The sequence below is a fragment of the Larimichthys crocea genome, chromosome XVII (genome assembly GCF_000972845.2).
Source record: "Larimichthys crocea isolate SSNF chromosome XVII, L_crocea_2.0, whole genome shotgun sequence".
Classification (NCBI taxonomy): Eukaryota; Metazoa; Chordata; class Actinopteri; family Sciaenidae; genus Larimichthys; species Larimichthys crocea.
In genome coordinates, this window is record NC_040027.1 from 19,606,744 (window position 1) to 19,620,366 (window position 13,623).

The following is a 13,623-nucleotide window of genomic DNA, read 5'->3' on the forward strand; positions in this document are numbered from 1 at the left end:
ATTCTTTGATAAAGAAAATAATAATTAGTTGCAGATCTAGGTTACGCAGACAACACCTAACCACACCTAGCTGCTGTCAGATGCTCAACAGGCTTTAGAGCTATCAAGGTCAGTACAGCAATGATTTTCCTCCGTACATGCCTCCTTTAATGCTCTTTTTACAGGAAATACTGTACATACCAGAGGAAGTAAACAAAACTGTAAACAAAAAGGATGCACTGTAAAATGTGAATCAGTGATATTATACAGTATGCCCACACAATCTCAATATGTTAATTGAAGTCGTAAAGGGGGACTGCACAGATAGACACAGGTAGCCTAAACAGGGAGGACATAATTACATGCGGCCTTAAAAATTGCAGCTTGTTTTGTCACTCATGTTTACTGTAGTGCGTAAAATTTTGTTTCTTTCAATCTAATAGTTGCTCACCAGGCCCTCTCTCGCTTTCTCTCTTGCTTTTTGCCTTTTCTCTGTCCTTTTTTCCAGCTCATTACTCCTAAACAATTATATTTTGGTAGAAAGCCTCTCAGTCGCAGCCTGCTGCTGGCTAAAATGAAAACAGTCAGTGCGGAGGCAAGTCGATGGATCACAGTGTCAACGCCAAAGTTATCATCACCTTGCTTGATTTATATTTCTTCAGTGCTTTTTTTTTCAGTGCACTTTGCAAACACACACCTGCACAGACAGATGTACACACACACACACACGGAAAGTTTTCTCAGATGAGCAGGCTGCCTGGGGTGGTGTTAGGGGGCTAAATGAATGGCCATCATTCTGAAAGAGCGCCTTCATTGGGGCTGTAAAATTAAACAGCCAATTTCACCTGGTAATTGGATAGAGAAATATTCATGGTCAAACTCCCTGCCGTGAGACAGTAGCATAACGCAGCGAACATAATCAAAACATTTAAACATTTAACAGTCACAACAGCGTAAAACCGCCAACTTTCTATGACGCCATATTAAGTCCATTTCCACTTGCTGATTGACTTTAAAACTACATTCCCTCTTAGTTGTAAAAACAGCAGAGCCGTGGGCCACTTGAAACCAGCTACAGTTGTTAGAAATATAAATTGAACCGAGGATAGTGTTGGTATTCACAGTAGCACACGTTAAATGATACATATCTCAGGGTCAGACATTAAGAATTCTTTCAGTTGGGCTCTCTCAGGCTGCTTTAATTGCCATAAATATACTCTAATTAACAGGCTGGAGATCCTGTGATGTTTTTTACCCTGCCCACACATTAGTGCAAAAATAGCATTTACAGTACTGTGTAGTATTTGTTAATTACCAGCGTTTCAAAGAAGCAATAAGGGGGCTTCACACCAGCAGATGGCAATACCTCCGGGGTTAAGCTTCCTCTTTTTCACCATACTGTGTTTGGCAATAGAAGCTACGGAGACACCACCCTTGGGTGGTATGAACTCTGTGTCGGTGAGTGAGCGCCTTTGCGAGGATCAAACACTCAAATGAGCCGTGATGATGGGTCTGGTGATACACGCTGCTGTCTCCAAGGCCTGGCCATCAACCCATTTCTACCTCAACTTATTTTCCTTACCCTCAACCTCAGGCTCTACCGTTTGAACTTAACATCAGAGAACCTTTACATTTTTTTACGAACATTTTCAGTGGGCCACATGCTGGTTAATTTTTTTACCCTTAACCAATATTGAGAAGTGTATTGTAATGACTGGTAGGTATGATGGAGACCACATGAGAAACAACAGCACTGGTTGTTTGTTTAAATGCCTTAAACAATCTATGTTTACCCGACAACATGGTCCTTCCTCTTGTATCTATGCAAACTATGAGTGTTGTCTCCGAAAAGCAAAGGTGCTTATTGGGTTATTAGTGCTGCAAACCCCTTTTAATGATAGGCTTGGGGTGAATGGCTGGGTCAACAAAGTGAGCGTTTTATATGGAAGACCACAGTTTGTGTCTTACTTCCTACTGTACTGTCAGTAAACATGTCATTTCAGTGTTGTTTTTAAAAGTATCGATACTCTTTACTCAATACAAAACAGACTACTAATTTTATAAGCAAAACAACAGTAGTCTGATGAAACTACTTTTTACAAGCAAAGTTAGACACTTGTAAAAGACACTGTATAAGAGAAAAAGACATTTCTTTCGGTATCGCAATCTGTACGCTGCATGCAGTAAACACTAAGCACTATGAGAAAAACAGCAGCCAATAACATTTCAGGCTGTTTAACTTGTGCATCAACAGTCTAGTCAGCCAGCCAGCCAAGCAGTCAGTGTCAGGGATGAGACAAGGCCATAATCCAATTCTGGTTTTTACACGGCGTCATGCCTTTACCTTTGACAGCGTGATTGATGTGTATGTAAATGTGTTTTGAGGAGGGCTGTGAGCAGCTAGTTAAAGCAGACATTTAGGGCTGCCTTGTCAAAGATGAATGGAGGGAAAGAGAGAGAGAGAAGAAGAAGGAGAAAAGAGAAGGGATCCAAAATAAAGACTAGTATTGATCCATGAATGAAGATGGACACTGGAGGAGCCCTAGACAAGGCGTTATGCACCTCTCGAGCGTCACTCTGAATTCATAGGGAGGCAGTTTGACAGCTCCACAATGGCATACTACAGGGAGCCTCTATTGGACACACACCAAGAAGGAAAAGGTTACTGCCTTTTCAAGTGCCCTCTCTATTGTCCTCACTCACCCCTGGTCCTCCTTTTCCCTTTGCCATTCCTTAAGTCAATAGAGAAAAAGCACTGAACATTGAGGTCAAGACACTAAATAGATCGCAGATTCCTCTCCAGACACCGTCAGTGTGTGTGGGTGTGTAAGAGCGTATGTCTTGATGTACACATGTATGCGTCCCTGCAAGTACGGGTGTGCTTGCACGCATGGGTTCTCTTTACATGCACTCACAAGTCCCTGTGAGACTGTCATGTGGGCACTAAAGTTTAACAACTTCAAGGGAACAATAGGTGACAGGGACCTCAAATCTACCCGGCAGTTTCCACAGCAACCAAGGATAGAGGAGGAAGAAGGAGGGAGGGAGGATAGGAAGAGGTAAGAAGTCTCGTCTCCATCAGTCATGCACATATCCACTGCTATTTGAAGCCATCAGTCACTGGAGTCAAGTCTTTTCTTTGAAACTTAGCATGCAGGCACTAGCCTGTGTAACTGGCGCCAGTAATCTGTCTGGATACTGTTGATGTATTATCCTAAACAGCGTGGTGATTTTCATTTTCTTCTGCTTCATGATGGACAAGTGGGCTGACGTGGACTTCAAATGATCAGACAGAAATAATAAATTGTTTTGAGTTGTCTAACAACAGCGTGATTCCTGCCACTGTTAACTTTTGAAGCAGAAAGATGTGGGAAGCTAAGACACAGATTTCATATGATCATATTAGATGAAACTAAAATTGGGCCATGACAGCAGCAGGTAATAACAGAATACAGTCGATATAACAAACAAAAGGAAGTTGTACTGTATAAATGTAAATTTATTTATAAAGAAAAGACTGCTGGGTATTAATGGGATTCAGTAAATTCTTTGTTACATGATTATCAATTTTATTTCTAATATCTGCTTTACTGTATTGGAATAAGCTTAATTTCCCAGGCATTCTTTCACTGGCATGGCCTCATATTTGCGTGTCAGCCTGCCACTCCCCTGACATAACAAGCTGAAAGTATATGTGCAACTGATGCTAACTCATTAAAGTGCACGCAGAGGAGATTTTTTTCATTACAGAGATGTGTCCTTTCAAATTCTGTCTTCCACAAAAGAATTGACGAGGCAAACTTGAAAAGAGGAGGCACATGTATATGACATGCCTCAAAAGTATGAGGCAAACAAATGGAAAATGAAGACATTTTTCTTTGAGACTGCTGGTGATTTTCTTTCTCTCTCACTATCAATAGGAACTCCAGCATGGAAATGGATTGACGGGAAACAGAATAACTCATTTCCTGCAAAATGTTTCCACAGCCATCAGATGGCATCAAGCAATGAGACACACAAGATGGAGAGAAAAAATACAAGAGGGCGAACTCGTGAGAGAGAAAGTGCAATATTAAAAGAGACCCCCCACTATACCTCCTCCATGCCCCCTCGTGCCCTATGGACCCTGCACCTTGCTCTGGTGTGACTCTGATGAAAAGCAGGCCGCAATCCCTTTCAATTTGGCCAGTGTGCCCCAGTCCTGTTAAAGGCAATCGACTGGCTGAACAGAGGCACTATATCACAATATGCAGGTGCAGACGAGCCCGGCAGAGGAGAGAGGAGAGACATGGCGCCTTAGGAGAGAGAAAGAGACTCTGGCATCCATCTCTCTCACACTTAGGCTGACGTTCAACCATGGGGGAGAAACACACACACACACACACACAGGCTGGGGCTGGGCAGCAGTGGAAGAGCAAGAAAACGAGAGGTGAGAGAGAATAGAAAAGTGGAGGAAAAATGGGACCCGTCACTTCCTTCATTTTTTTCCCCTTCACACTTCAGGTTAAAAAAAAAAAAGAAAAAAGGAAAATATATTTTCTGCACTAGGGAGTGGGATGGTGAAAAAACAGAAAAAAGCAAGGTGTGTGTTTGCTGTAGGTAAATACCGGTGTAGGCGTGGGGGAGGCCAGTTGCTTGGCTAAAGCTGTTTGTTATCGCGGTTCTCCAGGCCCCCCGGGCGTGCCGAGCTGCTGGCCCGGATCATAAGGGCTGAGCCTGGGGTAGGGTGAAGAGTCAGAGCCCTTGCCCAAGGATGGGTGAGAGGCCATTAGACTGGAGAGAGTAACAAAGGCCTGAAGATGGTTGGAAATATCACATGAAAGATCTAATATCTCCCGCAAATATGTAGTAAATTGACATTTCCTGCCTTGACTGTAATTAAACATCTCATGCGCAAATGCTCCACCCAAGCGATGCAGCTAATGTACCGTATTAGACCACGTATACATCTCAACGCTTCTAGGCATGATAGAAGACATCAGTGAATCCTGCGCATTGAGATCGAGGACTTATGATACACACTTGGCATGTGGGAGCATAAAGCGTTCATACTCTCTCAACCTCTTGAGGAAATGGAGGCTGAGAGAGCTAAAAGTACAGGCTCAGGTCAAGGATTTGATGTCATGTGACGTCTGATCTGCTTCATAGAGAATTCCTATCACACACAATTGTTGAGTGCTGAGGTCTATAACTGTAGGCGAGGATAAAACTGCAGCAAGTCTGCAATCATACCGTTTAACCATGACCTGTCAGTCATCCTTGGCTTTCGGCTTTAAGCTTATCATTAAACATATTGGGTTGGATCAATCCTCTGTATCTATGATTCAAAAGTAATCTAACCCTGCAGAAATACCAACCAATATACATGCAACATACAAATTAGCTTGCAGCAACACATTCTTACGTGCACAGACTGTGTTGCACACTACAAATGCACACACACACAACTTAAGGTTGAAATTTTTACTGACTTTAAACTTTAGGTCTCTCTCTCTCTCTCTCTCTATCTCTCTAATAACGTAATGTGGCATTATGTAATGAAATGCGAGATATGACTGACCTAGAGTATCAGGTGATCTGTGTATTGTATTTATTGTTTACAGCTGGCTGATGGTCGTGTGGTAGTAACTGCTGGCTGTAAAGCAAATTGCCCTTTGAGGATAATGAAGATATCGTTAATCCAAGCGAGCTGATCCCTTCATGCCAGCTCCATTTGTGGATAAGTGTCATTACTGTTGCCAGAACTAGATGATCCCTTCTGCTTTTGTTACTGCCTGATGTGATTTGGACTTTACGACATCCTGAAGTGAAACAACGCAGCATTATGTGTTGTTAGCTAACCCTAGTCACTCACTAAGACCTCAGCACAGTATATGTCCATTATTCTTCCTAAGTCGATCTCTTGGACTCCCAGCAGGGTCATAATTGTGAGACCTCAGTGTCAAAACTGGCATTGTCCATGTTTATTATTATTAACCTAGCTACCCCCCCAAAAAAATAAAGATAAATCGTCGTCAGACAATAGCCAATGACATCTGAGATTGCATTTCTGCACTCAGTGTGTTCTGCCTCTTCCTCTTTTGCTCTTGATGATGCACGTGATTGGTCAAAACTACTTGAAGCACAAATGAAAACCAGAATGCTTGCCTCTAGATTCTAGATATGTTGATATCTGTTTATAGAGATTACCTTAGTGGAAGCTTCAGTGGACATTTAAGTTGCATGCTTCAGGTATGTTATGATTTATTAAGTCTGTTTTTATAGCTCCACGACGCACTTTCCTTTCAATGATGCACCAGCTTTTCCACCTCAGCCAACAAAAGTGCTTTTCTCTCCTGATTTTTTTGAGTTTGTATTTTGTATTTTTTTTTCCATGATTCCACTCATGGAAGTTTTATTTATTTATTTATTTGTTTGTTTTTTACATGTGTTGCTTACACACACATACAAACATATGCACACACCTGAAGTGAGCAGGCCAAACTTTATTCCTTACAAGTAACTTTTGACAAGTTCTCCTCCACATCCTGGAGTTGTATTCAGACGTGCTAGAAGGGAGTGCTGGAGAGCAGTCATGTAGAAAGAGAATGCTGTTACTGGAGTTATTAACAGGCTCCTGTGTTTCCCTCCTCTCAGCTGAGCTATTCAGAGCATAGCGTCCTCATCTGCCACAAACACATGCCGATAGACAGACGCAGCAGACGGACACACCGTGCAGCTCCTCTACGCGCTGCGCAGTAATATGTTTTTTGCCCATTTACAACAAATTAAGTTTCCCTCAAAGTGAATTTCAAGCTTGGCTGCCTTTGGAGGGCGAGCAACTCTCTTTTCATTAATTTTCATTCTTTTCCCCCAAACAAATGATCTACTGTACAGCCCGCTCTGCGTTACTCTCCTCTCTCTGTCTTTTTCTTTCTCTTGTTGTCTCCCCTCTTTGCCTTCTTTTTCCTGCTTGCTGGTAAATTTGGGCCGGGCAATGAAAAGCAATTACACTGTCAGAAAGGTGTATTCTGATTTATTAAAAGCCTTGAATTCTATCTGTTTTGTTCCCTCTTTGTGTCCCCCTGGGGAACTGAGTCCTGACACCCAAATGAGACAGAGTGAGTGCTCCCTGCTCAGTGCTCCATCCTGAGCGTCACCCAGGAAGCCAGCAGAGTAAATATCCATTGGCAGAGGAGGGCAGATAGACGGCTGTAATGCAGCTGCGAGGATGGGAATAGATTTGCCTCTGAAGCCAAAGAGGTGGGAGACACAACAAGACGAAGAGAGGCGAAAAGAGAGAGAGACGTGACTGCTGACTGCTGCACAGCCTCAGTTTGATATTACATTCTTCTTCCTCCTTAATTTCATAAACCAGGTCCCCAACTATTCACAAAACTCCGGTTCACAGCACTGTAGCCTCGTAGACATTAGCCATTTCAAAGAACTTTTCATTATCTTAATTCCTATTCACTGAAACATGGGAGAGACAAGAGAATGAGAGAGGCAGAGGGAGAGAGAAAAAGACACAAAGCACCAAGCCATTAAGGTGTGAATAAGTTCCAATTTCCAAAATAAATATTATCTCTGTCTGGGTAACCCAAAATCTGTGCGTTTTTGTGCCAACATTATAATGAGGATCAACAAGGGGTCAGTGCTGTGTGAACATCACACCATCAAATTCCAAGAGATTCGCCTGTGATACTTTCATCTATTTATCTCCCATATTTTGTCCACACAAAGTTGTTTGCACTGTGTAACACTGTAAAGTTAAACACAGCACCTGCACAGACACCATATCTGCAGCAACAACCATGTCGAAAGCATTCACCTACCACCTCTCCCTCATTACCACGTTCTTGATCGCAGAGAGATGGGAAAGATGCAGGGGTAGGGATGCGTAATAAAGCATCTAGTTTCCTTTGGGAACCATTGGTTAAAGATAAGAGGCCATACAGAACTATAACATAAGGACATAGATCATAAACCTGCTTATCTTCTGCTCCTGTGGGACCAGCCTTCTTAGTCAGCTGTCTGGAAACAGAGGACAGTCACTGCTCATTTCTTCTTTCAGATACTTGTTACGTGCTAGACAACAGATACTGTCATGTTGGTAAGAAGTGTTTGATAGAATAAGGGTCAGTCACTAATGAAGCGGAAGACAAAGCAGTATAAAAACAAAAATTGTTGCCAAGAAACCTGCAATGATACAATGATGACCTTTCCATCTTTGAGGAATCTTCCTCGGAGTTCTGACGCTGAGATGCTGTAGGCAGTGATTAACATATTATTAGACGATAAAGAGTCTAGCTCTTTCATTCAGCTACCTGTTAGCTGCTGCCAAGGAATATACAAAACTTCCTGAGGCCAGCAGAGAATAAATTATGACAAATGCAAAAACAGGGGGAAGAAAGTGGCAAAGAGGTAATGCCATAAAGTCAACAACAAACGGAAGACAAAAACACAAAGGAAAACATCAGAACTTAGTTGGGGAAGTAAAAAAGTATGGAGTGAAATTCAGATTCACACTCATAACTACATTCTTTAAGTTGTCTTTTTTCGTTTGCATTTTTCTTTTTAAAGTATGTTTTTTTCCTGTTTGATATTTAGGCCACAGCTAATGCATTCATGAACAGTCTGTCACTAAAAAAAACTGTTATCTTGAGCTGTTTACCTCTCAGCTTGGGGAAAGTAGTTTTCTTACTTGAGTGGTGCCAGCTTGCTTGACTGGTGAAATGCTTGTGTTCGTCTTAAATATATGCTAACAAAGCTACAAAACTATCGATGTTTGGGGGAATATATGGCGCGCATTTCTAATCGCCTGCCCCATCTGTGGCACTGTAGTTAAAGAGATTGAAACAGTAGAGAATGCAGTATTTCTCTGCTTCCCTATAAACTGTATGATTGGATCAGTTTCAGTCTTACCAGCAAACACACCAAACCGGTCTGGACTTTCCTTTCACTACTAAAATACAAAGTGGATGTTCACGTCTCTTATGTGGTTTTCACTTTGCAGTATCACCTCATCCACATGATAAAGTGCTGATTGGCTATTCAGGTGTTGGCCTTTGAAAGAGGCAGTCAGTTGTTGGAGGACTCTCTTCATTACAAACCAATCACACAGCCATTCATAGAATAGCTCCAGTGTCAAGAACGTGGCTTTCAGAGTCCGCTTTCACAGAAAGTTGGCATTAATTAGTAACTGTAATTAAAACTGGCACTTGGTCACAATGGATGCTGTTACATTACTTGATGACAATGTATGATGTGGAAAACCTTCGCTGAGAAGATATGGATGGTGTCAATCAGTTCCACACAAAAGTGAAAATTCACTGTTAGACAGCTCAGTTATTATTTATCATATATTTATATCAATCTATTAAATTAAGTTAGCATGACTCCACAAGGCTGTGATACAAAGTCAAAACTGATGAAATATAAAATGTGATGATGAAAGGCTCATGTCACAACCATTCTTCTTGTCCAGGCCCACGACTATAAATGTGATTCCTGTCTTGCCAAGGACTTGCAACACTGCCTTTAAACTATCATATTATATCGTATTATTAAAGTTTCAAGCCTAAACTGACTCCCAACAAAGTTAGGAATGTTTAACAGTGTTTCAAGTCCCTGAAGGACAGAAATCACATGAATCTCTCTTTACACGAGAGAAGAAATGTGCTTTGCCTGTGGTGTGTTTCCTATATTTTCCGTGTTTCCATCAGTTTGTCGAGCCTGGCTCCTCCAGTGTGGCTGCTGACCTTCTCCTCTCTCCACGGCTGGAGTGGCTATTGATTGGATCTTGGCACACAGTGTACAAACACAGAGATAAGGGGAGAGAGAGGCAGCCAGGCAGATATAGCTGCAGTGCCCACTCCACTCCCCTCCTCTTGCTCCAGACACGGAGAAAAAAAAAACTGTTCTCCGAGACTCCACTCCTACTGTGCAGACACCCAGACATGGTACCTGAACACTGATAGCAGACAGGATTAGGTCTAAAATTCAATCACAACAGCCTAAGTAATGTTAAGTCACTGCAGCTGACAGTGACCGCTGACTCTCTTCAGCACAACACAAGCCATCTATCATAATCTTGCTTTGATTTGTGAGATTTCAGAAATAAAAAAAGAACTGAGTGGATGTGACATCCCTGCACTGTGATTCTGAGATCAATAGTTTTACTTGATGTGTATCACAGTATAATAGCAAACAAGGATTCAGGTTGCATGCAGACTAGCTCTTAGACAACCTTAAGGCTGGTCAGTGGCCAGTCCACTCTACCACCCTGAGGTCTTTCATTTACACTTTCCTTCCATCTGGTCTACAGGCAGCGGCTGTGCTGTGTCAGAGGTGACTAATAGTGTCATAGCCCCACCCTCCCCAGGAGGGCCGGGAGAAGGAAAACTCAAACTGCTGCCTCTGCAACTCCCGGGCAGACACTGCCTACTGGTGAGAAAAAATAAAAACGCTTTGTCAACAGGCAAGGTGGGCAAATAAGGCACTTTCATATCCAGATGGCCGGGGGACACATAAAGACCATACAAGAAGTGGGGGGAATTGTTTTAAAGAAGGAAGAAGTCTTCTCCAGGAGGCTTGTTAGTATTGTAGCAGGGTAAACGCATGTTGTCTCTTTCTCTGTGTCTCTGTGGACATGGACGCCTCAGGGGGAGAAAGAGAGAGAGGTTTACTCAGATACTGCCAGGATAGTCTACAAAAGAAAATGTTCAGACAGACAGGGACCAGAGGAACAGACGCAGGGGCATGAACCCAGCAGAGCAGGAATTCAAACCCCTCTCCTCTGGGGATTTTTCTGGTATTTGACTTTGTGGCTGATGCTTTGTTTGTACATCTACAGTATGTACAAGTGTATATATTCATTTTAAGGATCTGTGTGTTTGGGAGTTGTGGGTAGCTAACAACCAAAATAATCAATTCACACATGTAAACATAGATTTTACATATGTTTGACGCGCTTAACAATCTGCATACACACATAAATACACACATGACAAAAATTGACTAAATTAAAATTAAATAATGTTATAAAAAGCCTTCATGAGTTTGTTAAATATGAAGCCAGCAACGAGTTAGCTTAGCTTAACTACATATCATGTAGTATATCTTGTTTGTCTAAAAGTTGACAATTTGCCATTTTACTGGGGTTATGTGCCAGACTATATCTTATTTGCTGGGAGCAGTAACTTCCTGGAGTCTCCACTGCCTTGCAACTGCTCCCAGCCAAGAAATAGTCCAGCACATAACCCCTTGTAAAAAATATATTGTTCTTTTTGTAACAAACAAGACACAAGGGGTTAATTAGTTTGCCTTAGAGGTAGTGGTAGGTGGATTTTGTAACCAGTGGACTGAGCCAGGCTAGCTTCCCCACTGTTTACAGTCTGGCTGTTGGTAGCCTTACATACAGATTTGGGAGTGGCATCTTCTAATTTAACTCTCTGCCAGCAACAAATAAGCATATTTCCTAAAATGTCAAATTATTCCTTTAGGAAGTGATTTTAAAAAGGATACTAACTTTGCAAATCTGAGGTCGTCAGGCTGGTCATTGCAGAATTGAGATGCCCTAACAGAAAACGCTTGGTCGTCTTTAGTCACATTGACATGGGAACAGCCAACAGGTTCTTGCCTGAGGACCTCAGACTACATGCAGGCACGGTAATTCAGAGATATACTACAGTGTGGGTCTAAAGTAAAATCTTTCAATTGCTAGACCATGTAAATGCATTGTATTATAACTGCATTGTTAGTGAAGTAACATTTTCTCTTTTATTGTTTTTTGCTAGTATTGAGTGTGGAGTCTCTGAATTGTTTTCTGATTTATGTCACGGCAGCCAATACTGTAATCTACACATGAGGAAATGAAAGCATGTACGATAGATTCAGCTAAGAAATGAACAGATTTTGTCAGGACTCCTTTGATGATAAAAACAAGATTGGACGACCTTGCTAATATGCATTTCAAAATTGAGGCTGGAACCAACAATGCTTAGTATTGTCGTAAAAAAGGAACAAGGGGAGGGTGTTATTGTTCATGCAGATTCTCAGGACTTATGTTAGACAAACTTTAATGGTGGGCAAACTAGGTAGGGTTCAGCCTGGGACTAATAGCTGTGCATGCCCATCCTGATATTCCATCTAATCTACCATCTACCCACTGTGATATGTAGACATAAAAAGCTTGGACAGGTGAATTTCACTCTTATTGTAAAGTCTTAATTGGCAGTTTGAGTGTAAGTGAAAGATTTGAGAATTGAGAGGCTGATCTGAAAATTAGATTCAGATCCTCGCGGCTTGCCCTTTTCATTCATCCCAGAACTGTTACATCTCTCTCCCTGTTTCTGTTCCTCTATCTTCCTATCTCAATTTAAGAGACTTCTTACAATGCAACATAGCTGAAGTGAATTCAATCTCGAGATTTACACATTAAATCAAATCCCTTCTGCTTTAGTGAATCTTGGTTTGAATAAGATAATAAAAATTACCTGAGTTATTAATCAGTAAACATTACCACATTTTTAAAGATGGAAAGACTGGAGGTAAAAATAGTCAACCTTTTTTATAGTATCTGAGTCTACCAGTGCAGGCTGGATGGCAGAGATTTTGTTCAGAGGAATAAATTACAGAAAACAAATTAGTCAGCAAGATAGAAGAATGCCAGTGCAAATGGCCCTGGCTCTTATTTCCATCCTTATGAGATAACTGCACCCATTAGAAGGTTAAAGCTATTGTGGTGTCCCTGCAAAGAATCTCTGAAACGGCAGCAATCCTTCTTTAAACTTTGATGCAGCCAGAAAGCTCTCCTCGTCCCTTCTTATCCCTTCCCCTCTGACCTCTGTGTGTGTGTGTGTGTGTGTGTGTGTGTGTGTGTGTGTGTGGAGTTGCGCATGAGATAGAGAGGGGGGAGACGGTGACAGCAAGAGAGGGAGCAGACAGAGAAAGAGATATGAGAGGGTTGGGGCTAGGCTGTCTGCCACCCAGGCCCAGAGAACATAAAGAGAAAAATACGGCCATAAAACCTCTCTATGACTATGAATACTAATACTGACTCTTTGAGCCAAACCGAGTGAGTCTGTCCTCTCTCTGTTCCCCTCTGTCTTGCTCAGGACAAATGATGTGGCTTAAAAATAAAGCAAAAAGTAGTGTGCCGCACAGGCAGAATTGTAAAGCTTAGTATTTACACTGTGTTATACACAACACAGCCGTAGTACAGATGGAGAGAGAAGATTAGTGAGAGACATTAAACCTTAACTTCCAGGTCTTTGAACCATGGATGCATTTTATATTTTACTATGCGTTGATGTTTTCCATGCTGATTTTTTATTCATTTCACTTCAGTCGTATAAGATGTAGGAATTAACAACAGCAGTGAGAAAAGGACTGTGAGTGGTGATAGTAAATGACTATTGTCCTGCGTACAACCCCAGGGATCGATACACCAAACTCTATAGATCGATCACTCACGATACAAGCCATAATCCTTTGGATAGATAGATAGATAGATAGATAGATAGATAGATAGATAGATAGATAGATAGATAGATAGATAGATAGATAGATAGATAGATAGATAGATAGATAATTTGTCAAATAGTTGCGTGTACGTATTTCCACTTTTTTAGTTTTAGTAAAACACAAATGCTTTGACAACCA

The 13,623-nt window shown here is 41.6% G+C and overlaps 1 protein-coding gene across 1 annotated transcript in view; it reads right to left on the reverse strand.

Moving 5' to 3' along the window:
* Positions 1–13,623, reverse strand: part of agbl4 (AGBL carboxypeptidase 4) — a 249,305-nt gene that overhangs the window by 101,145 nt on the left and 134,537 nt on the right. The window lies entirely within an intron of this gene.